The sequence below is a fragment of the Lonchura striata genome, chromosome 3 (genome assembly GCF_046129695.1).
Source record: "Lonchura striata isolate bLonStr1 chromosome 3, bLonStr1.mat, whole genome shotgun sequence".
Classification (NCBI taxonomy): domain Eukaryota; kingdom Metazoa; phylum Chordata; class Aves; order Passeriformes; family Estrildidae; genus Lonchura; species Lonchura striata.
This window is the reverse complement of record NC_134605.1, coordinates 88,815,312-88,840,202: the sequence shown is the minus strand read 5'-3', so window position 1 is coordinate 88,840,202 and position 24,891 is coordinate 88,815,312. Positions and strand designations below refer to the sequence as shown.

At 35.9% G+C, this 24,891-nt stretch overlaps 1 protein-coding gene across 7 annotated transcripts in view; it reads right to left on the bottom strand.

Moving 5' to 3' along the window:
* Window positions 1-268: 268 nt before the first annotated feature.
* Window positions 269-24,891, bottom strand: part of KHDRBS2 (KH RNA binding domain containing, signal transduction associated 2) — a 349,074-nt gene continuing 324,451 nt past the window's right edge. The window contains exons 11-12 of one of the 7 annotated variants that reach the window (XR_013339753.1): window positions 11,085-20,630; window positions 269-1,241 (exon numbers count right to left, since the gene is read on the bottom strand). The gene's annotated coding sequence lies outside the window, so the exon portion shown is untranslated. Of the gene's footprint in view, window positions 1,242-11,053; window positions 20,631-24,891 lie in introns of those variants that run through there. The other 6 variants (XR_013339757.1, XR_013339754.1, XR_013339752.1 and 3 more) reach the window with 6 other exon arrangements.

Genomic DNA, 24,891 nt, shown 5'->3' with positions numbered 1-24,891 from the left:
AAAAAGAAAACCCAACAAGTATAAATATACATACTTATACATTTACTCCAGATACTGAAAACATATTTTGGATTTGGTTGTTTTGTCTCTCTTGACCAAAGCAGAATGGCTGTTCTCTGCAAGATGCTGCATGTAATATACCACAGAGAAGTATTTCTTCAAGATGGGTGAGAAAAAGAGGTTCAGCATAATTTCTGATTGTAAGCTTGTGCAAACCCATGTAGGTCTACTTCAGTCAGTAATACTTCAAGACTTTTTATCTTTGGAATTATATAAAATGTTTGCTTTAATAATTATTAATATCTTTAAAATCAAACTTGTTACATTTGTGGGTAATACCACATGTATCATATCTCATGAGGACTGCATATAAGTAAATAATACAAGGGCATGCTACTTATTTTTTTCATTTTTAAGCACAGCACTTATTAATTTGCCATAATAACATTTTACATGAGGACCCTGATGCTGTATTTTAGTAAGAAAATACAACATCCAGTTCCAGAAGGCTTTTTCCCCCATAACCAAAAGGAAGAGTCTTTATGCAGATAATGATTTAAAGTAGGAAGTTCTGATGGTTCTTATATTAAAACAGCCTATTGGATATATTGCAAATTCCTTTGCGTTCAAAGAGTTCCATACCTTCAGAGACTCCGCAAAGCAGGACATGTGCAATGTGTTGTGTGTTGGGATTCATTATCTCTGTTCTTAAGTTTTTCAAAGAAGAGCTGGAAAATCTGTATTTTCAGCAGTGCTGATGCAGCACATTATTTGTTGCAGTTCAATATATTATGCAGCAAAACTCAGTGTACAGTGCACCTTCTGTTATCATATCTTCCCATGTTTAAGACTAGAAAATAATAATGGAAAATGGGACATATAAGAAGGAAAGTGTGTTGTAAAGGAATTTAAATAAATAGCATGCATGCTGGCTTTCTGCTTGGCTTAGGTTTTTGAAATCTAGACAGAATCCACAGTTGGAACATTAAAGCAGAAAGAGATTTATTCTCTGTAGTTCCATCACCTTGTTACAATCTTTGTCATAGAAAAGGAAGCAAGAGCCTTGTGCCATTTTCAGTTCTTGTTTAATATCTTCTTCACAGGAAAATGCTGCCAGGATATTAAACTCATCTGTTATTTTGGATAATAAGGATGTAATGTACCATTCTGACCTTTCCAAATAGTGTGTTTCAAATTACTGTTCATTAGATTTTTTTTTTCTTGATTAAAGTCTCACTAACCTGTAGAAACAGAATGAAATAAGATCTAGTCAAGACATAGCATATCAAGCATGATCATAACAAAAGCACACATATGTATAGCTCAAGGACTATAACAGATAATAACATTTTGTTGTGCTATATGATTGCTCTGTTCATTCATAACAAAGAAGTTAAAATTATATTTGTTTAAGTTTTTCACATGCTAATTCAGAGTTGCAAGCTGAAGAACTTTTATTTGGTTCAAAGTTTAATTATTAGTATAAGAAATATTCTATTTCTGGTATCCTGTAGAAAAGTTTCAGAGATTAAGTCATAAGAGAACTGAATTATAATCTGCAAATGGAAATGTAATTAAATGATAAAATATATATGACTGAGGGCCAGATTCTGTTAACCGTACTGATTTTTTATTTAGATTCAGAAGTAGATATTAAGGGCAGAAGAAATGATGCATTATTGTCTAGTCTAACCTCCTGCGTGGTTCCAAAATGTTATCTATCAGCCTCTGTAGCTTCTGAATGATATGTTTCATATCTTTCTAAGACACCCAGATGGCTCTAATGGTTGAAAGCTCTCATTCTTAATTTGGTGATGGGGGAACAGACTGGAAGTCCTGGCTCCAGCTAATTACACATTCCTTCCTCCTAAATTAGAGGGCTCTTTACTGTCAGGAATACTTTTTGCCTGTAGGTACCTGAAGGGTGTAGTCAAGTTAATTCTCAGTATTTTCTTGACTGAATTATTAGCTAAGAATTTATTTAGTATTTCACTCTTGGTATATTTTCCTGTATTTTTTTTTAATTTTTGGACTTATTTTCTGTACCTATTTTTGACTTTCCATACCTTTTTCAACAAGCCATAAAGGTACATGGCTTTCCAGTCAATTTGACAAATGTGAAAAAAAAGGCCAATTTTTGAATACTATTTACCGATTTACTCTTCCAAAGATTACATTTGTCATCAAATAACATCCCATTCATAGTTCATATCCAACTTACATTTATAACAACTCCGTGTCCTTCTTAAAATCATTATTTTTCTGAATAACTCAGGATCAAAACATACTTAAACCAAAATAAATTATTAATTTAAACAACAACAAAAAAAAAATAGATGCAAGCTGTCCCTTTGTATACAATTAAAAATAAGTCAATACACTACTCCCTTGTGTTGACAGTTTAATTATTTTATCTGTAAGTGTCCATATTAATGGGACTTTAAACTGGAAGTTTAACACTTTAAGCTTGTTTCTACTTTCATTTTAACAGTGAAGTTGTTTTGCCTCCACTTTAACCTCTGCTGAGGAGAACTTGGGACTAATGCTACAGAATTACAGACACAGTGGTGATGAAATAACTGCTAATGGTGCCCCTGAGAGAGAATAACTCAGTGTTGGTGAGGATGTTATGAATGCCTCCTGAGGGACTGCACTATCTGTCAGAGCAATTGCTTAGCTGTTGTTTACCTTTTCTGTCTGTGTGGATCAGTAAGCATTTTAAAAAGCACTGGGTAAGAATCTATTAGCACTTATGAAACCACAAGACAAAATAAGAAAAAAAAATTGTTGTAGCAAGGAAATTGCCCAGTCTGGGCAGCGAATTTCTTTTAAGTGGTGTGTCTCATAGTGACAAGTATTAAGAGATGAACATGGGGATGCAATGACTGGCAAAAATTCACATGATTCTCTGTAGGAAAATCAGGTAAGTATCATCCAGAGGAGCAACAGCCTGAAGTTCCATGTATAACTTTTCCTCAGATACATTTTTTTTCTGAGCCTGAAGATCAATATTAAGGAAAAGAACATTTCCCTAGAAAAGAAGCTGCACTCCAGGATGAGTTATAGCTGCAGGTTATACCTGTTGCTTTCTGCTACAATGCTGGATTCCGGGAGAAGGCAAGTCATCAGTCAGGAAGGGTTTATGATGAATAGATGCAGTATTAACTATTTTCTCACTTTCATTCATAGACAGCTCAATATCAAAAGGAAGTAGCAAAGCCAAAACAATTTAAGATCCTTTCAGAGATCTAGGATCCCTATGGATGCACATGTGGTTAGCCAGGCACACACAAAGTGACCACAATGTGAATTTACAACTTTTCTAGTGTCTACATATTTGAACTAATGGTGTGGCACATCAGCATCAGCATCTGCCTGTAGTTGTCTTCGAAGACATTCTTACTGGGGACACTAAAGACTAGATGTATGAACTAATTTCCATAATCTAACCTCAAGTGACTACAGGAATCATGAGAACTTCCTGCTGAATCCAAAGATTCCTTGGAGGAAACATTTCTCCTCCTTGTGCAACTGCAATCCTTGGCATGCTTTCCTAGCAGGGCAGTACATGGAAAGAAGACTGGAACTCCACAGTGCTACACATGGCTTTTGCCTGTCTATGTGTGGTAATCCAAATCTGTTTCAGGATTGTGAATATTTTGGTTTGGGCTGTTATAAAACCAGCCACCCATACAATAGGACCATAAGGCTCTTCCTCTTCTCAGGCTGAGATTGCTGCCACTCACCTTATTCAAAGTGCAGAACTAACAAATACATTTTATTGACAGCAGGATCAGGCACTTTCCTTTTTCATCCCAACATTAAGCCTACACAAACTTTGGCATCATTGATTTTATGTTTTGTTTCCTTGGGACTCTGAAAAAAGGGCCCAGAGAATAACAAATATAAAAACATCATTTAAATTGAGGAGGGAGAAAAAGTGAAGTCTAATTGAACAAGTGTGTAAAATAAACATGTTATTTTGACAGCATTAACTAGTGACAGCTTGATTTTCAGAATGTTCTATCTTTTACTTTGAAAAATAAAATTGGTAGTAAACCTAGTTTTCTTGACAGGCCCTTGAAGAAAGGGTAAAGATTTTATGTGACAGAAGATCTCATTGTGTTTGTGAAACATTTTTTGTGTCCCCAAATATTTAACCAGTAAGTCAAACCCATGATAACTAATTTAATTTTATCAATGGATTGTAACATTAAGGTTTTTCGTATTTTTTTTCCCTTCTGGTTTCTTTTCTGCTTTTTAAAGTTTTGGATTTTTTGAAAAGTTGTACAATTTTCTCAAAAATTAAGTAGCTGAGTCTCGTCTCTTAAGATATTAACTATATATGTATCTCATAGGAATCAGTTTTTCTGGTAATTGGATAGATGTCTGGTAAAATAATTCTCTTATGAAAAGGGAAACAGGTGAATATTGACAATAGGCTTCAGGACACGTTTTTATACTGCAAAGAATTTTGGATTTGTTATAACAGAATAGGAATGAAGACAAACCCTTCATGTTTGCGTAGACAAGAAGTAATTATTTTGATAATTTTGAAGTCATATGAAAATTCTAATGCACAGACCTAAAATTCAATATGCAACATTGTTTGAAAGCCTTCCATTTTTCTCACAGAGTATAATGAAGTCTACTGTCCAGAAATTAATAATATGAAAATACAACTTGAAAGAACTTATTGAAACAATTAAAATTGCACTTAGGGGTATTTTACTAATTTTATTTTTTATTGTTTTGTAGCAGTTTCAAGGCATCAAACTTTTTTTATGTGGACAATTCCAGTCTTCCCTGAAACATACTTAGGATTTACTTCCCAGCCAAATAGATTTGTGAAGTCCAAAAAGAAAAATATGAGTGTACACTGAGTACGTGTCACAAGTTTGTGAAAAGCTAGGCAGAATTCAGAGGAAATGTGACTGCTTCCCTATCATCTTGCCAAAGACAACAGCTGGTGAGTGCCTCAATTTCCAGAGAGGTGCTGGTTCCGAGATGTCTCTGACAGATCCAATGAGGATTTACTGATCCACTCCCCTCAGGAGCAGAGGCTGCAGGAAACTCCCACACCAGGTAGGCTGACCAGGAGCACTTACTTCTGTCATCTCTGCTACAGACCTGCAAAAGCTCCAACAACTTTTGGAGACTCTGGTCTCCAAAAGGCTGGAAGCAGTGGCTGGAATGTGGCTTGGGAAGAGCAAGACTGAAATCCATGAAACCCCAGCTTGATCGTGGCACGTCCTACTGGGATCCATAGAGCCTAAAACCACAGAACCAACCAGAAATTCTAGGATCGTTGCTTGTACCCCTGGTTCTCAGCACCAACACCTGCAATTTCATTCTCATTCTCCTCCAACTTTTCAGAGCTTTTCAATAGCTGTGTATTTAATCTCTTAAAGAAAAAAAAAAAAAAACAAAAAAAACCCAAACACTATCCAAAAATAAATTGCTTTGGAAAATATTTTCAAATTTAATTCCCCTCTGCATTCCAATTAAAGCAGTTTGCTCATTATTATAGCTTTAGTTTGTACAATGGAATATTCTGAACATATTCATTCTATATTACATTTATATGCACTGTACATAAGACAGACAGCAATTCCAGGTCTGTTAAATGTTTTCACTTAACACTTACTGAACACAGTCTCTGGTGCAGTGGGATGCTAAAACTCTCAATGTGTAAAAGCAAATAGATTTCAATGATGGTTCTCACAACCTTGTATTTTATATTTCCTCAAGTTCTTACGGTGTCAGATCAATATACTCTTCTAAAGGGGTGAAATAAATATCCTTTTATTTATCTGATTAAGGGTATCAAATCTCAGTTGCTTCATACTGCATCACGTGTACCATTGAACTAAAGGCTTGATTTCAAATCTTCTGAAGTCACTGAGCATCACTGAGGGTTTGTGCTCACCTGAATTTAATCACCACTGTCCTTTGTGGTCACTATACCAAAAAGTCAGTGCATTTCCAGTCCTGAATAAAGAATGCTGGTTATGCACACAACACTGAAAGTGAAAAAATATGTACCAGGTCAACAATAAAGAATGAACCTTTCAATTTTTTGTTAATCCAAACATTTGTGTTTCTGATTTAGGGATTATGGTTCAGCAGATGCCAACTGTTTACATTTCAGGAAAGGTCCCTCTGGTATGTATGAAGGGCTTGTACTGAAATGAGTCTGCTTGATCTCTATAAATATTTGGAGGTAGTGTGTTACTTTAATAGAATTAATAAAAATAGTGGAGATTTTTATTGGTACATAGACTATATTCCACAGAACATCTTTGAACTGACTTGATGTAGCCCATTTATTGAACTGTCTCCTATACTCTCATATTTAGCACACCATAATTTTAGAGACGGGTCTTACCACCTATGATGAGACCCACTGAGGTGAACAGAATGTCTCACTGTAGTAAGACATGACTTTTCTTTATATTTTACTTTCTTTGTCTGTCTGACATTAGAACTTGCTTACAGGTATCAATTCCTGATCAGAGTACTGGGAGACCAAGAGGTATCTCAAACTGCAATACACAAATTGTAAAGGCTAATGATTTAATGACATCTTTTATAGCTTATGGTAAGTCTTTTGCAGTTTTAGTAAAAAGCTTAAATGAGTTCTCATGTTTATTTTTCACAGTTATTACATTTATCACTCTTAGCTATCCTTTGCTTGGATAAGGATCATTCAAATCTTTTAAATTATATTATTTTTTTTGTTGCATTGCCCTTCACTCTCCTTTTGCCCTTGACAAAATCAGTCATGCTGTCCCTTTTTCCAGTTCTCACAGAGAACTATTTGTGCCACACAATTTCCACGTGATGGAAATACCTGCCCTTTTGTTAACAGGACAGACACATGCAGGATTCTATGAGGCACCTGTACTTCTGAAGCATGTACATTGTGTTCTCCAAGTGAATTATTTGCTACTGTAATGTTACCGTTACCTCATTCTTCCAGCTGAATCCACAGATACTGGGATGAGCTGAATGATTTTCAACAGTTCAAAAATATTTACCAACTAAGTGGTTTTTACTCAAAAGTAAATGGTAATGCTAAACTTAACACAATATTACAGAAAATATTTCTGGGATATAGGGCAAGTAGAAATTCTAAGAAAGAGATCTGGAGCACAAGAACAGCAGATACACAACAAACATAGAGAACACAGATGACATTTTTTTATTTAATTCAGGATAATTTTTTCCATGTTGTCATTATATGGTACATTAGAAAAGCCTGCAAAAGTCTCACAGTCCTTGCATCCTCTTCTGAGGTTCTCTGCAGAGCTAATTCTTCCTGATCTAATCGACAAACACAGTACCCAAATATCCAAAATATTTGCCATTCAAGTACCAATTAAACAACCAGTCATTACAAAAAATCTTGCTCTCTATGTCAATATTGTCATACCTTAAATATCTCTTTGGACTAGGGTCGATTGGGTGCAGTTAAAAAACTGGATGAGATTATGATAAAAAGCAATAGGAATAATTGGAAAGCCATAATAAAAGGCATTCCACTACTTGGTATTCATATAAATATTGATGCTGAATGTACTTTAATTAGAATATAAGAATATGACTCAAAGTGAGATGTCAAAATAGCAAGTGCATAAAAATATAAGTAGGATAGAACTGAAAAGATAAGACATCTCAGACATTATGTTAAAATGGGCCACCGAGAAATACACCGATATGCAACATGCATTTTGACAAATTGTAGAAAGATTTACTTCAGAACTCTGGATAGTAATTTTTATTCCTTGATTTTAAATTCGTTTGATTTATAGAAAATATCTAGAAGCCATTGTGTCCATCCCTAAAAGAAACACCTGCTTGATGTGTAACTGATGTCCAAGAAACAATAAACAGTTGAATGGGACCTGCAATTACAATATCAGATTGATTTATAGCCCAATAGCCTGCTTTAATCTGCACCTAAAATACTTGAAAAATTCTAGTGGCTAAACTGTCAGTGCTCCCTGTAAATGAAAATTTTATTATTAATTTCATTTAGAAACAAGCAAAGGCAGAAGAGCCCAGAGAAAAACAACTTTTTTAAAAGATGCCAAATGAGCTTGAACAAATCACTATGCCTAATTCCTAGTAAGCACTGAACTGAAATGCTTCTAATGCATTTCATAAATATGTGTTTATGTGCAATGAGAATAACCATAATTCTGGTGAGAACATTATTCCCGTATCCCTCAATAAGAATAAACATGGCAAACCCCACTTAAGTCTTCTAGAGGAACCCTTATGTTGAATTCTGTTCTGTACATTTAACACAGATAAAACTTCTAGGGCAATGTGACATCTTATTAAAAAAAAATAAACACGTTGTAAATTCTTCCCCTTTGAGACAAAAATGAGACTCAGATTCCTGAGCCTGGGGATGAACTTTCTCTGTTGGCAGTTATTCCTGCTGGGTAACCTGTCACTAGGTTTGTAACCTTGGCTTAGGTGTAGCACTGATTATCCAACAGGCCATCTCTTTCTGGGTCCATACCACAATCTGAAAGAGGTCCTCTGTTTATGAATGTAACTGCTGATTTCACCAACCCCCCATGCCCAAGTGGAAGATAATTATATAGCCTGCTGCCAACACATGCAGCCTTTATCTGTACTCCATTTACTGAGAGATGAGGGTGCTTCATACTGATAATTTTAGTTTTTAACCCATAGAAAAGTATGATTCCAACCTGTGTTATTTCTTATTTATGTAAACACTGATAATTTGTTGTCTGTTTTAGTACTATGGAAAATGATGCATGCATTGCTAGCCTTTTCTTGATTATTGCTTAAAAGGAAACAAATAAGCCAAACTCTGGGTTCACTTATAATGCTTTAACTTCATGGAAATTTGCTGTTAAAACTATAGAGTGCAAAATCTGTTGCCCTGGCAAGGAAACTTCCTATACCAACATCCAGCTTTCTGCTCATGTCTGGGCACAGGAGGTTTCAGGAGCTGCTCCAAGTCATCCTTTTAAATCTGCGTTGTCACCTGATCTTGAAGCACCTTGTAGTCCTTGGGTCTTTATGGGTAATTTCTATGCAAGCACTGTTGTGTAAGCACAATATCCTTGTTCCTTGCCTAAATTTCAGTTCTCCCTGCTAGGCAGCCTCCAAGGAACACAGCTTTTTATTCTTCAGAGAAAAAAATGTATTCCATCTTGCTTTGTGTTCCCAACTTCCATCTTGAGATTCCAGCCTTTCTAACTTTGTGCATTTATCTAGTGACTAAGAGGATCAAGTTGCTCGTACTGAGGAACTGCTGCCCTAACTGAAGTCTTTGAACTTGTAATTATCTTTCAAAAGTCTTTACTGTACCATCTATGTTCAAAAAGGTTTTATATCTCAGAATGACAAGTTTAGAAATACATTAGAGGACACATTCAGAGCATACAAATGTAACTATGGAGATGAGTGTTAAATATTATTTTACAGGAAGATGAAAGTGCATGGATTGAATTTCCATCTTGGATTAGGATTGTAACCAAAATTTACTGGTTCTGTCTTCTTAATTTTCTTCATGCCCCATGAAGATTGGCATTTTTAGGTTGCAGAAACCTCTGAACAAATCTTATATCAACTCCACAGGAGCTATGATTAGCAAAGGTAGGTAACAGAAAGGACAGGAAACTGCAGCTGTGTGGGAGAGAGGCATTTTAGACATTTTTGCATAGGGAAGTTCAAACTAGACATTTTTATTTTGGTCAGGAGATATCCTGCACATTATCTCTGCATTATCAGAAACACAGAAGAGAAGCAAGAAAGCTGACAGCACGAATTGGATTAGGGAACCCAAAAAAACATGATGGGAGAGGGAAGTCTCTTTCAGTAGACTGGACATTAAAAGGGAAAAGCTAGTAAAAAATACCCAGCTTTGCCTGTGATCAGAAAAGGCTGCACTTCTCATTCAAAAAATAATATTCAAAAAATATTCAAAAAATAAGTCCTACTTTCTCAAATAGCAGAAGTAGAATCATGGTATTACTTACTGGGATGAACGAAGTGGTATAATTTTATCCCAAACTTTGGATCATTCTGTGTAATTGGCATCCCATCCAATTTATTAAATTCAAAGATTTACAGAGAATATATAGAAAGACCTGACCTTTCTCTTATCAGAGTGGGCTACAAAGAAAACAAATGAATTCTGTGGAGACTTCTGTGTTGAATTTTTGGCCCTGCCAACTCAGCACAGTTATCACAGCTCTCAGAGGACAATCTGGAAATGCACAGTGACTTCAACCCTGTATATTTGCTTTCCTTGAACACAGTAGACAAGAACTCTCTACAGACACTCTCCATGCTTAGTCTATCATCCCAAGAGCTCCTAAGGAAAGAACTGATATTCTGCAATAATTTGCTGCTGCAGCATCTTACTCTGCTTCAGTTGTGTTGGCCATTTCTATAGGTTGTGCTCTGTCAGAGTACTTATAGAGACTGCAGCATATACCAGTTTATCCACAGCCATGTTCAAGTTCAGAAAAATAAGTAAAAAAAAAAAAAGTCTTGTTTTTCCCCATCCTCCCCCCCCGCCATCCCCCCCCCCCCCCCCCAACCTAATTTCACATATTGAGTCTAAGGAAAGAATTTATTCTCTTGGGTAATTTGTAGAGAAGTACAAATAGGTGCATGGAGTACTAACAGACTTGCCAACTTACTCCAAAAAAAGGATGCACCTAAACAGTAGCTGGGCAATTATTCAAAGAAACATAGTAATTAATAATAATGACAACAATAATAACAATAACAACAACAACAATAACAGAAGGGAACAACCGAGGAAGACCATGAAGGGTAATGTACAAGGGGTAAAAATTTTATAGCTTGCAGAAATATAAATAGTAGTGATGAGACATAAATCAAGAATATAGCTACTTCATCTTCAGGCAGAGGTTACAGGATGACAGTTAGAAAACTCTATTTTCAATATAAGTGGAGTTGTTTGATTGTAAGTTACCAGAGACAAAAATTTGGTGCTCAAGATGCGTTTTAAAATGAAATAAAATTTCAAGGAGAGTTGTGATTTAAAATGCAACATTTATTTTTACCTTATAAGGCACTGTTAGAAGAAGTTCCCTTCATATCTTCCTCAATATCTTTTATATTAGCAAATGCTCATATACTCAAGTACAAAACTACTGTAATAGAAAAAGGGAAGGAGTTCTTTTAATTTGCTTTGCTGTTTTGAACGTTCAGTGACCTGCAAAACATGCAAAAAACCCATTGGTTTATTCATTCACTAGGTTTTAGAAATATCACTTTTACAGGAGTAATAACTGCCAGAGCTGTGAAATTTGGTGATTTGGATGTTGAGAATAAACATTGGTACCACTGATGTACCTTATATATGCTAACAATAGGTACAAAAGTTAATGGATTGCATAATATTCATTTCTAACCTGAAGAAGACTTAGGATCTTATTCCATGGAAATGACAGAATGAATGGAAATCAGTTAATAGGATTAAACCCACTGTAGAGAGATGTGAAGCATAAAGCCATAGTTAATGACTCGTGATCTTTCTCCCTCCACCCCTATCAATGAAGTCTCTTTATTCCTCTTTGTTCTATGCAAATCATGTATATTCCTCTCATCCAGCAGTTCATGACCTTGTTGGAGTACTTAGTCTTTTTGTTAAAAACTCAGATGATGGTAAGATAACTTTTTTTAAACAGCAATGAAATGTATTATACATGTGTGAGTAAAATGAAAACTATTAATTCTGAAATGGTAGCTCTATTGACTAAAAACGTTTATGTAAATCAAATTTTCATGTCTTTGTTCCAAGCACTCCAAAAGAAGATGTGGTGCTGAAACCAGGGCATTATTTTGGCATGCGTATTCCTTCACTTGATTTTCTCTGATCTCTTAATATCTGCATTGTGGTTCAATATCACAAAGCAAAATATGTACTGTTCTTTCCTCAGCTGAACCACCTGTGGAGCGTTTCAGAGCATCTACATGTGGCACTCGGTGCCACAGCTTAGTTGAGTTGTTAGGGCTGGGTTGGACTCGATGATCTTGAAGGTCTCTTACAACCTCGTTATTCTGTGATTCTGTGATTTAGATTGAGACAATACGTCATGATACAAATATAAATCTCTGGGACTTAACTCTTATTTCAAGTGACAACAGAAACTGTTTAAATGTTTCTCATACTAAAAAGATCTCAAATTCCATATTTCCATTATGATGAAATTCATACCAAACTCTTACTAAATAAATAACATATGCACTGTTCTTGAATAAAAAGAATTGCATATGTAAATAGAAGGAACTGAAGTATTGTTTTAAAGACAATTGAGTCTTGAGTATTGCTTTAAAGACAGTCCCACTTCATTAAATAATATTTTAATTTATGCAAAATATTGCAATATCTTTAAAATAAAAGATTAGACTTAGCATTTCTTTAACTGATGAAACTCCAGAAAATACGCTGATAGATATTTTGAAGGTAAGTTTTTCTTACAGATCCTAAGATTTATAAAATGACCTGGAGGAAAGCAAATCACAGAAGTCAATTCAACCTGTGCTCAAAACCAGTGACAGAAATTTGCATGCATAGTTAGGAGATCTCTGTGTAGTTAATCTAATAACATTGTGCTAAATCTTGGCTTTCTTTAAACTGGAACAATTTTTCAGACTATTCAAATTACTATCACTCTCTTGGCAATAGTGCAATAAAGTTCTGATTTTAAACCCGGAAGCATTTGCTCCAATAGTATTGCTGTGGATGAAATATCACACTATTTTGTCAATATTCTCTGAGCACAATATTATTTGGTGTGACTGCAAAGTAACCATTAAAAATTACATCAAAGAGTTGGTGGTATCTTTAAAAAGCGGAGTTATTTTTCTGGCAGTCCTCTTGCTTTCTTTGCTATTGTCCAAAAGACAAAAATTGAGCTGGCAGTGTACCCTTGTGGCCCAGAAGGATGATGGTATCCTGGGGTACATTGGGAAGAGCACTGCCAGCAGGTTGAAGGAGGGGATCCTGCCCTTCTGCTCAGCCCTGGTGAGGCACCTTTGGAGTTCTGTGTCCAGTTCTGGGCTCCTCATACAGCAGAGACATGGAGCTCCTGGAGTAGGTCCAGTGGAGGGGAAAAAAGATGATTAAGGGACTGGAGTCTCTCTCTTACAAGGAAAGGCTGAGGGAGCTGGGCCTGTTGAGCGTCAAGAAGAGGTGACTGAGAGAGGACCTCATCAGTGTCTATTAATATCTGAATGGAGGGTGTCAAGACGATGTTTCCAGGCTGTGCTCAGTGGGCTGAGCAATACAAGATGGTCAGAAACTGATGCACAGGAAATTCCACCTGAATATGAGGAAGAACTTCTTTAATCTTTTAAATATTTTAACTTTTTGCAGTGACTGAGCACTGAAACAGATTGTCTAGAAAGGTTGTGGAGTCTCCCTCACTGGAGATATTAAAGAATTGTCTGGACATGAGCCTGTGCAATGGACTCTAGGATGGGCCTTCTTGAGGAGGGAAGTGGGATCAGGTGCCTCACTGTGGTCTCTTTGTAATTCTGTGAAATTGCTTCCCTTTCAGACCTGGGCATGTGGATAAATCAAAGAACATCATGTTTGCTAGAATGGAAGATGGCAGTATCCTAATCCTTCTGTGAGAGAAGCTGGGATTAGCTCTTTAGGAAACTTTCAATCCTATAGAAATGGAGGTCCATGACAAGGGTCTGGCATACAGTGAAAGTCTTCCAGTCACTCATATCCCACTCATTGTCTGGAGATGATTTCTTCAGAAAGAACCTGCATTCAGTTTGCCTTGAAGTTTAAGAACAGTCAGAGAGAAGGGGGAGAGCAAGGCCATGCTTTGCTCAGATTAATGGTTGTCAGTCTGCTCGTGGACCTGTCAAATGTAACTCTGCAAAGTCTTCTAAGAGCAGGAAGTGGATTTGATATCAAAGGCTACATACAGGCAGCAGCTCTTGACTCATGGCTTATGTAAGTGCATATATATATAAGAACAGAAGCCTCTACTTAAACCAGCCAGTCAACAACTCTCTTTCTTTGCTGTGGTGTGTCTCCAGAGAACCTTATTCAATTATTAATGCATCTGCTGCTAATTTCATCATGCAGAGTGTGAATTTGTCTTTCCACGACGAGCTCTAAGGGAAGTTTGTAAGAAATATAGAACTTGTCAGCACATAAGAGTCAACACATTACTGCTGTGCTGCAGCCATTTATAACAAAACTAAAATGAGCACTCACTTATTTGGCATTAATTTAATGTCCCACTTAGCTCCTATCAGACGTAAATAGCTGCTTCATCCATTTAAGCATTTCTGTTAGTGCACATAATGAAGTACTCTGTACCTGTCAAGTAAGCAGAATTCATAACTGAAATAAGAAATGGATGAGAAAATTCAATGTTCTTAATATTAAGCCTCTACAGGGGTAGCATCAGACTTTTTTATGGCTTCTGTGAGATTCCCCTTTTATTCCATTGTTCAGAGACTATAAGAAGACATGACAAACACTAGCATGCCAGAAATGTTTCTAAAAGGGGTATCTGTTCAACTTATGGCACAATTAACAAAAGCTGTAGTTGTTGAACATATGCTATTACAAAATAAAATAGTTAAACTACCTCTCGGTATTTAAATATTTTTATGTTATCTATTTTAGAAAAACAGAATTTAATTTTAAACAGCACTCTAGCTGTGATCATATTCTCTAGAGGAAATTTTTATGAGAATGAACAGAGGTAATGACTACTATTAGTCACTGTCATTAGCATAAAACATTAGAAATGACAATATTTATAACAGGCTATGACATGACAGTTAAAATATGACTTTCTATCCTTTGTGTATGCTTTGACTACAGCTGGTTGCTATTTTCTAAAGTTAAACTGATAGAAGTCTGGTAATGGTATATTTAATAGCATGTTCATCATCAGATCTAATTGTTTTCCACCACAGGGTATGAAGTTTTATGTCCTCTATCAACCCAAAACAAACAGCCCTACTGCTTAATGGCTCTTCAATTAATGTTTATGGTGCTACTTTTATAACCTAAGTTACAAGAAAAAAAATCCAACAAAATCCCTCCAAGAAACCATTTAAGAATTTAAGAAGCTTAATGGCACTTTAACCAATACCAGAAATTACTAAAACATGTATGAGATCCCAAAGCTGAGGATGTGAAATAGAAAACACTAGAATGGTATTAGAAAGACATTGGAAAATAGAAATAGAAGACACTGAAAAATTCTTCTAGCACAGTGTTATAATTGCCATTGGAGAAGAGAAGAGACCTTCATGTTGGGGGATTTGGTTGAGGGACTTCAGGTTGGCCACCATGCAATTGGTGTGGATGCTGGGTCAAAACAGAGAAGCCCTGTTCATCCCAAATCATGCACAGTTCTGACTCTGTTGCTCAGATTGCAAACTTATTCCCCTGAGAGTGATTTGCCCTCAGTAACCTATATGCTAGCCTCCTACTCATAATTCTTTTACCTATTTAGCAGAGCTCATGCTGATTAAAATGAAAGAACAGTTCAAAGACAGGTTTCTTTTTAACTGCCTTGGTGCATATTAATTTTTGTCTCTCCCTTTTGTACTAAGCCTCTAGCAAGAAATGTAAAACTACTGTAAATACCTTTTCACTGGAGAGCTGCCATTGTTCTAAATTACAAACATAAATTATTTCTTACTTGGACTGTTAATTGTACATAGCAGTGATATATTAATTTTAAGCTTCCCATGATAGTTCAGATACCCTGATTTTTGAGTTTTCAATTATATATTATGAACCTTTATTTCTCTGACAGCCAGGCAATTAATCAGTGACACTCCTCAGCCCCCAAAGTAGCTGGACACCATTAGACAAGGAAGAATCAGACCTGAGGGGGGTCAGAATTTATTTTCAGGAAATACTTGATTTTTTTGCATCATAAACTCTGCTTGACATTCATTGCAGCAAATATATTTTAATAGAACTGCTGTTATTCTGCCTCTCCTCCCAGTCTCCCAGGAGGTTTTTGTAGCTCAACATGATGTTCAAAAACAGGCAAAAAATGCTCTGCGAAGTTTAAAGGCTGTCAAGCCTTCTTGGCAAATTCCCTCCAAGAGCACAGCTGAGAAATGACAAACCTATCACCTGACTGGCTGGTGTTTAAAGCTGACTGCTTTTGATTAGGAAGCAATGAACCTTCGCTTCTGGAGTTCATTCTGTGTTTTATAAGCACCTATTCACTGAAAATTATGCAGTTGAACTGATTTGAATTTGATTAGCGTAACGGTCCAGTTTTATTATTTGTAGTAAATACAGGCATCTCTTATGGTTTTTTACATTTAGGAGAATGTCAGGATAGTTAAAGACTTACTTTTACTTCCCACATATTATTGCTTGACATTTAAAACAAATTCAAGAATAATATATGCCTATATTGCAGTTACTCACTTGTTGTGCATTGCTCAGTATTTACTCACACTCTCCTCGCTGCTACAGTGGGAAGAATAGGATGAAGGCAATCCTGCCTATTCAAGGACAAAGTACTGTGTTCCTAGTGGTAAGTTGAGCTAGAAGTAACTGTGAAATGCAGCAGATAATGTCTTTAATGGAAAGCTCCTGTATTAAATTCCATGCTGCAGACTCTGTGATATTTCAACAGGCAGCAGTGAGGAGGAGCAGAGCTGCAGCCAGAGGGGCCGGCACTGAACACTGAACACTGAATCGCTCTTTCAATGTCAGCCAGCTTCAGGAGCTGCAATGTGAACACTCTGGGAAGCTTGATACCCTTTATCTTCTGACAGCCTTTCAATTATATGTCCTTTCATATTATTACATAACTTGCAATGATCTGCACTGTGGACCTCAGTAATAAAAACCCATTTCATGCCCGAAGAACACGACTTTGGGAAGTCAGATTAGACCTAGTGCATTTGACCAGAAACAAATGCTGAGTGGAGTCAGATGGTCAAGTCAATAAAAGATAAAAATAATATTTGACTTTGAGAGAAAAGAGAGTTCAGGACATAGCCTAAAGGCTAGATTCAGTCCTAGATAAACATTTATATCTGTATCAGTGCTATAAGGAGAGATTAGACACCCAAACTTAGATGCTGCAGAGGGGTTGCAGATATACCTACAGAACTCACCAGTAAGGACTGGGAGTAACTGAGAGCTTTCATTATTGCTGGTATGGTCCATAGTGTCTTATGTCTATTAGCTTCAGGCTGAGTATTTGCCAACATTTAATGCTACCTATCTTGAGAAAAATGCACATACTTACACAATTTATCTCCTTATTTACTTACCTGTTTTGTAGACAATCATTATAGTGCATGACTACAGCAACATATCTCAGCCACTAGGGATGCTTTTAGAAAAATAAAGGAGGCTCACTTCAACTGTAATTCCAGCTAATAGTGAAACATTCGTGTGATATATGCATTTTCAGTACTTCTTGAGCTTTCATTAATACAAGCTCACTGTCTCAAAAATCTGTAACTTATTAATTTCAACAGTATCTGTATAAAGATGCAAGACAAGAAGTACAAAAAACCTGTTTTGGGTAAGGATATTTGAATCTTTTATGCCAGTCATGAGTCCTGGTTTTTGAGAACCCAAACCTGAGACTAGTGAAAGCTGCAGGCTGTCAGTACTTCTAAAAACAAAAGTATGTCTTCAGTGCTCAAATACAGAGAGAAGCATCTAATCTCTCTTTTAAAAATGTTCAGAGTTATCAACAGAAGTGCCTTCTCTTAAGTAAATCCTATTTCTTTACTAAACAACCAATTTTAAAACAAAGCCATCACAGGAAAGAATTAGCAGAAGTTACAGAAGTACAGAAAATTCACTTCTGGAAAATTCCATAGGCCAATTTCCACAATGTGAATGAGGTGCATGAGGAGGTCAAAGTGAAGCCTTGAATGGTCTGCTCACAGCAAAGCTCTTGTGCATTGGGCTGGGCTTGTCTACACCCACCTTGCAACTTCTTGTTCAACAACAGAGCACTGGACACAGAACAGGCCTACCTCAAACTCCAAGGACTACATGTCTCATGCCTTTTTCTTCTCAGCTCTGCACAATTTAATTAATGATATGACATGATAAACACAATCTGTATCTTTTAATGAAAGCAACACCCAAAACTGAAATTAAAAACCTTTTTCATTATATGTTTTAAATTTTGCCTGATCTCAGTCACCTGAAAGACAGCTACATAATCTACACTAAACATTTCAAAACATTTTTTAAACAGTAGAGGGTATTTAATTTCATTTGGGTTTTTTTGACATATACCTGAAAAGTATTTAAATAGTCCTTTGGACCTGAACTGAGTACACACATACATATATATATATGTGTATGTGTATGTGTGTGTGTGTGTGTGTATGTATATGCATATATATACACACACATATATGTATGCAGCTAGAAAACAAAAAAATCAGAAAATAGAAGGAAGTAATGGAATTAGATGAACCTTGGTATTTTGCTACAAAGTTCTATCTTGCTCAGGATGGGAAAAAAAACAGACTTCACCTTTCTTCTCTATAGACTTGTTAATCTCGAAATGTAAGTAGAGTCTTCCAGCTTTCTGAAATATTTTATCACTTATTAAAAACTGCAGTTACTACTGCAGTTAAAGGAATTACTACTCTCAATTTTCCAAGAATGCCAGGTCATTTTCTTTAGGTAATCATGATCACCTACTTCCAAGTCCTCCTTGTAAGCCATTTTAGGAAATGTGGTATAATGGTTAAGAGTTTGGCCTCTAAGTAAAGGTCTTTTGGTTCTGATGAATAGTATTCTGTGATGTAGTGCAGTTTCCCCCTTCCTCTTCCAATTGCTACATGAAAAGCAAAAATAATAATAAATAAAAAAATATTTCTAAGAGCCTTAGATTACTATTTACAGTGTTAACATAAATATAATCTAAGTAAACCCTTAAGAAAGCTGCATATTTTCGCTTGTTTCTTTATCTCACAGTCTACATAAAACTGGAGTGTGAATACTGTCACCTAGGGTTTATTTCCAGCTCTAGCCAGGAGAAAGAATCTTGAAAAACCCACGGAGTTTTTTCTCAAGTCTAGAGCAGTGTTAGGCTTCTATAGCTTCTAGCTACATTCTTTTAGCTCTTTCTCTTCAGAGAAGTAAACCAGGACATAGTTTAAATTTTTATCACCATTTGCAAGAGCAGAACTTTGGTTTTGCTTTGGTTTTTAGTGTGGGCAGAAAAGTGCCACCCCTTTTTTAACACAGTGACAGGGAATGGGGTCCCACATGAGGACTTCATGCTGTTCCTCAGGGAAGACTGAAGGTCCATTTCTGGTGTGCAGTCAGTAGAAACAAGGGGAGGACTGTGGTTGCAGCAGAATTAGGAAATGAAGGTGACTCCAGCTACAGCAGGACTCCACATTAGCTATTGATGCTGCTTTTGTAAGCTGAAACCTTCTGCATGAACTAGCTACTAACAGCAAGTGACAATGGTCTTTTGTTTCACATGCTCTTTGCTGAACAAACAATTTCATTTCTAATAACTAAATGCAATAATTGTGCTTTTCTATGACATATGGATGTATATAAGCTTATTACAGAAAAATACAAATCAGTATTTAGCTTGAAGGATTTCAGAAATTTTAGATTTATAATTTCCAATATAATTACATTAAGTTCTTTAGCATATACAAGAGAACATAGCCTTTAACTACAGGACCCCTCACTACCCTTTTCTCCAAAAGACCTAACTCATATTGGATATAAGATTGAATTAAATACTTGTATCTGTCTTAAACTCTAATGGTATGACCCTTTTCTGTTTTGTCTTTCTCCTCCAAATGGCTGCTGCTGTAGTTTACTTTTGAACAGATTTTCATTGTGCATAGTTTGTAGCAGAAATGCTGCAGTAACTGAACAGTAGAAACCTTAATAAGTGAATATTCACATCAGCTCAATAGAGATACCAATATTTTCAGAGATGAACAAGTGGAGAACAGAGCAAAAAAACCCCAGAATGTGCAAAATTTGGTTCCACATACTATCTCAAAGGATTGACTTATCCCAAGGGAAAACGATTTCTTCAAATATCTGGCATTTAAAAAAATTATTTTGATGTTCAACACACTGCAAAAATACAATTTATTTATTATTGTATTACTTTTGTATCACAATAAAACTTTTGTGAGAAGATGATTAACTGTTGCATTTTTTTATGACAGGAAAAAGTGTAAGAATTTAGATACATAATCAAACTGTCCTGTCCCAAAGTAACAAGCACCATAGGCATCTCTGCATAAGCTCTTTTACAATGGCAAACAAAAGATGAACTAGTTTTAATCCTATTTTTCACAGATTGATGTGACCTAATTATCTCACATTTGACATAAACTAAAACCACATAGAAAAATACTACAGCTCACCTTATAGACTGGAAGATCACTGCATGTCTGAGTGCTGGCATATCCTAGAGAGGGTGGTAATGGTAGGTCCAGAACTCTGGACTGTGAAGAGTCCCAACCTGAAGCTGTCCTTCAGAAGCAAGTGATTTATTGCAAATGACGTTGAGCACGCTCAATTCCCTGAACACAATTCAAAAGGTACAGTACTTCCCTAGGGCTCCAAAAATCTGAAAATCAAGATAAAGTTGGGCAGACATATTCAATAAAGAACATAAAATTAGTTGTCACATTAATATTTTTGCTTAAATGACCTAAGTAGCTTCACATAGCATCTCTGACACAGGGTTATAGTTCTGATGACAGAAAACTCTCAGAAGACATTACCTTCCAAATTCTGCATGCTATGATATAATGCAGTTAACAAACATAATAGAATTTGCTATACAGTTCTAACACATTCCTATTCCCTGCAAAGCACGTGTAGAATGGGAGTGCATGTGACCCACCTGCATAAGGTCTCTAAAATTATGAGTGTGAACAAGAGAGCAAAAAAAAGGCAAAGGAACAAAGTAAACACTGGTATTTATATCTAGGTTAAAGTTTTGTTGTTTTGTTTGGTTTTTTTCCCATTGATTTTTAGATTTCTCATCTAAATTCTTAATTTTTACACTACTATAAATTTATCAGGTGCTGCCTCAGTACCTTTTTCATACATATAATCACCTTCTTGAGATGAAGGCTCATAGTCCATGCACAGTAGTATGAGTGTGCTTTTGGCAATGTAATAAAAAAGGAGGTTTGTGGGGTTGAATTTTATGAACACCAACACTCATTATGCAGATATTAAAGCAGAGCAATTATATTCTTCCAGAGTAAATGAATTCTGAGTGCTGGATGAGAATGGGAACTTGTAAGAACAAGTTCGGTTGGAGTTGTGTTTAATTTCTTGATAATATTAACAAAATCAAGCCTATGAAAGACTAATTAAAATGAGTTCTTATTAAAATAAATGAATTGTGAGAGAATTTAAAGATTAAGGCTGGAGAGGGAGGCATTTTTTAAACACATTAGTTTCTCTCTTCAGCTAGCCAACATCCCGAGAGTGTTTAGAGCATCTGGCTTAGGTACTCTGAATTAGTTTTTGTAAGCAAAGATCACTCCACTGAATGTGTAGGTACTCTAGGTACCTGTAGCAGCAAAAGTAGTAATTTGAAGCTAGGTGATGAATGTGCTCTGTATTTCCCCAAATGTTACACCAAGGTAATTTCACACAGAAGAAAAAAAGTTGTGATCAGTGGAGTAGGGGAATACAGACATCTTTTTACATCTTCTACCAAGTTTAATGAGTTGGAAAACAACAACTTTGTGAATGTCTCATGATATTCTCCAAAACAAAGAGATTTTCATGAAAGAATCAGAAAATAATTTTTGGGCCACTCAGGGGAATTCCTTATATCCCATGGAAGTTTATGATATAGGAAACCTCAATTTGTGAATTGTGTAAACTTTTCCATAAACTTGGAAACATTTTTATTTGATGAAAACTATTAGGTGGGTATAAATATCAGGCTTGCAAAATAAATTGTTAAAGTAAGCCAAGTACTGTGAAGTTAGTTAAATATAAGTCACAGGTCAGTGAAACCCAAATTCAGGTCTTGTCATGTGTACATTTGATGTAGTCAGTGTCTGAGTCAAACTTTGTTAGGTTGTTTTTTGTTTCAACCATTAAGTTTAAAATGGATGAGGTTTTATTTTTTCTGTTTCATTCTTAAGAAAGGGCACTGAAAGAACAGCTTTTAAGTATTTCTTTTATCCTCATTATTCAATGTGTTTTTTCCTTTATTAATTTTCTGAACTCTATTAAAAACTTTAATTTTTCTTGACAAAATTATGACTTTCACAGTTCGCTTTCTGTGTCATTCGTGGTAATAGTATGTGAATACCTCATAAATGTAACTAATTGTTCATTATATTCTTGAGTTAAAATAAAAAATTCAACACTGTTACTTTGCCTGGGAAAGCCAAGGCTTGCACCTAACCTTAAACAGCATTTTACACTCAGGCACAGCTGATAATGACACTTGTAACTCTGGTGAAAATCAGATCAGAAGTCTTTCTAAGATATCAAGACAACAAAACCCTCAACACTAGCAGCCTTTTACTTTGAGTAATTTGTCTACCCTCACACCAAATTGCTGATAGAGATGCTGAAGGACAATATAATCCATTCCTCTGTTTTAGCCAAACTCAGCTGTTTGCCATTAAACACCCTCTAAATCACTGGGAAGGTCTGCCAGTGGTTCTGTGGCTAAAAGCCTATTTGGGCACACAACCCTTATACATTTCCACAGACATCAACTTGTATATTAGGCAAGACTGTAATTAAAAATACAAGCACTGGGAAAATAAAACTGAGATAGGATCATTCTGGTGGTGTCTAATTTGCTAATACAGACAGAGCTTTTGCTTGTTCTACATATTTCTCCTGACCCCTTCACCATTCACCCCAAGCATCTTTTTCTGGATCTGACAGAAAAAAAGATTTATTATTTTTCTGAACTGTTTAGAATTTTGACCAAAATCCTTCGATTGAGCAGACACACACCTTGGAAAATTTAAGATCTTGAAAATCCACCATCTTGAAGAGGACACAGTTGCATTTACAGAACATCTTAATGGTAGATAATATAGCCAGCCTTGCCAAAAGTATTTTTACAAGAAATATGGAGGCATGGCAAATTATACTTTATAGCTTGTTCTGTATTTTGTCTGTGAGATCTATGAATGAGAATGATTCATTGAAGTAAGTCCAGATGGAGAACCTGGTATAAAGTGTTATTAAACAATTTGCTTTCTAGATCCTTGAAGATATTCTTACGAGTTATGTTTTGGTTGGTTGACTGTGTATTACAAAATCAGGTGTCTTATTTTCATTAATTTAGCTAAGCAGACTCCAAAGTAGAAAAAACCCAAACAAACTACTCTGACTCTAAAATTAGCCCTAAATTGGTATAAAATAAAACTTTGGTTATTTCCAGAACTGTCAGCTCTATAAAGTTTAAGAATATGTAGATTTTTAGGGTCCAGTCCAACTGTGCTCAGTGATCTAGGGAGGACAGTGGGTATTACCAGCTGTCTTAAGCCCAGGTGTCTCAGTGTTTCAAAAGCCTTTCTTGCTCATCAAAGATATACAGCATGAGAAACTTACCATGTCAACAGGTGATGCAGCTATAGAAAAATAGGGTTACAAGGGAAATGGATGAAGAAAATAATAACAGGCTTCTTCAGCAGGTAGGGTCCCTATACACACACATTCTGCTGTGGCTTAATCCAATTGCCTGGTAAAGTCCAGCAGGCACCAAGTGATGACAGTGCAACTGAACCGTGGACAGAGGAATTCAGTTCTCAAAACAAATCCCATGTTTCATTTCCTGATGCAGCTTCTTACCCCCACCTGCTGCTTTGCCAATTGCACTTTATTACATCACTTTGACCTGCTGAGTGACCTTAGCCAAATCATGCAGCTTCACTGTTTTTCTAACTCTCCATTATAAGGCAGAGATTGGCATACCTGCTGCCTTTATTTTGAGTTCAGTGCAACAATTTTCTTTTAAGTTCTGTAGGTGCTTTCAGCTTTTTAGGACTATGCAGCATTATTGGGATACCCGTAACTCTTTCAAATGAGCACTAGGTTCCCTAAAGCACGTCCCACATGCCTTCACAGTCTAATGGGCAACCCATCTTTGCCTCAGATCTGCAAACAAGTTCAGTGATACAAAAAGTATTGTGCCGCCTTCAGAAAATAAAGTGGTGACTACCATGAATGAATGAACTTGACTGCCAAGTTGAGATTTGAGTGAACAACAGTGCCAAGCAAGTACCTTCAACTAAATATTTTTCCTGCATGTGGGAAAATTGGTTATGATGACATGAAAAAGTAAAATCTTGACAGGGTACTGTATCTAAAGTACTCTTCCTGGATCAAAGTTATTTCACACTGATGCTAATCAGGACATGAGCTGGAATGATGCAATCCAGTCCTTAACAGCTAAGTGTTCTGTTTGAATTTAATGAAATTATAAAACTGACTACAGATCACATTCTGAATTTCATATTCCCTTGTCAGTCCTTGATGTCAGCATGGATTTTTAGTATATGAAACCTGAGTAAGATCTGCAAGATTAAATTCTCTATCAGAAAGCTACTTTGCTTAACATGAATTTTATGTAATACAAAATTCCTGTCAGTTGTTTGTATCTTTACATCATTACACCATGAATTCTAAAACAGATACTAAAAAGGTATTAAATATTCAAAACACTATACAGAATAATAAAAAGAACCCTATCAGTTTTGAATACTCAGAGAATGCCACACTAAATTCTTGTATTATCAGCAAATAACAGCATTTCATTTGAATGAAAATGTCCTTGATTATGTTCTGAGAAGAGAAAAAAAGTGGAAAAAAGAAAGAAAAAAGAAAGAAGG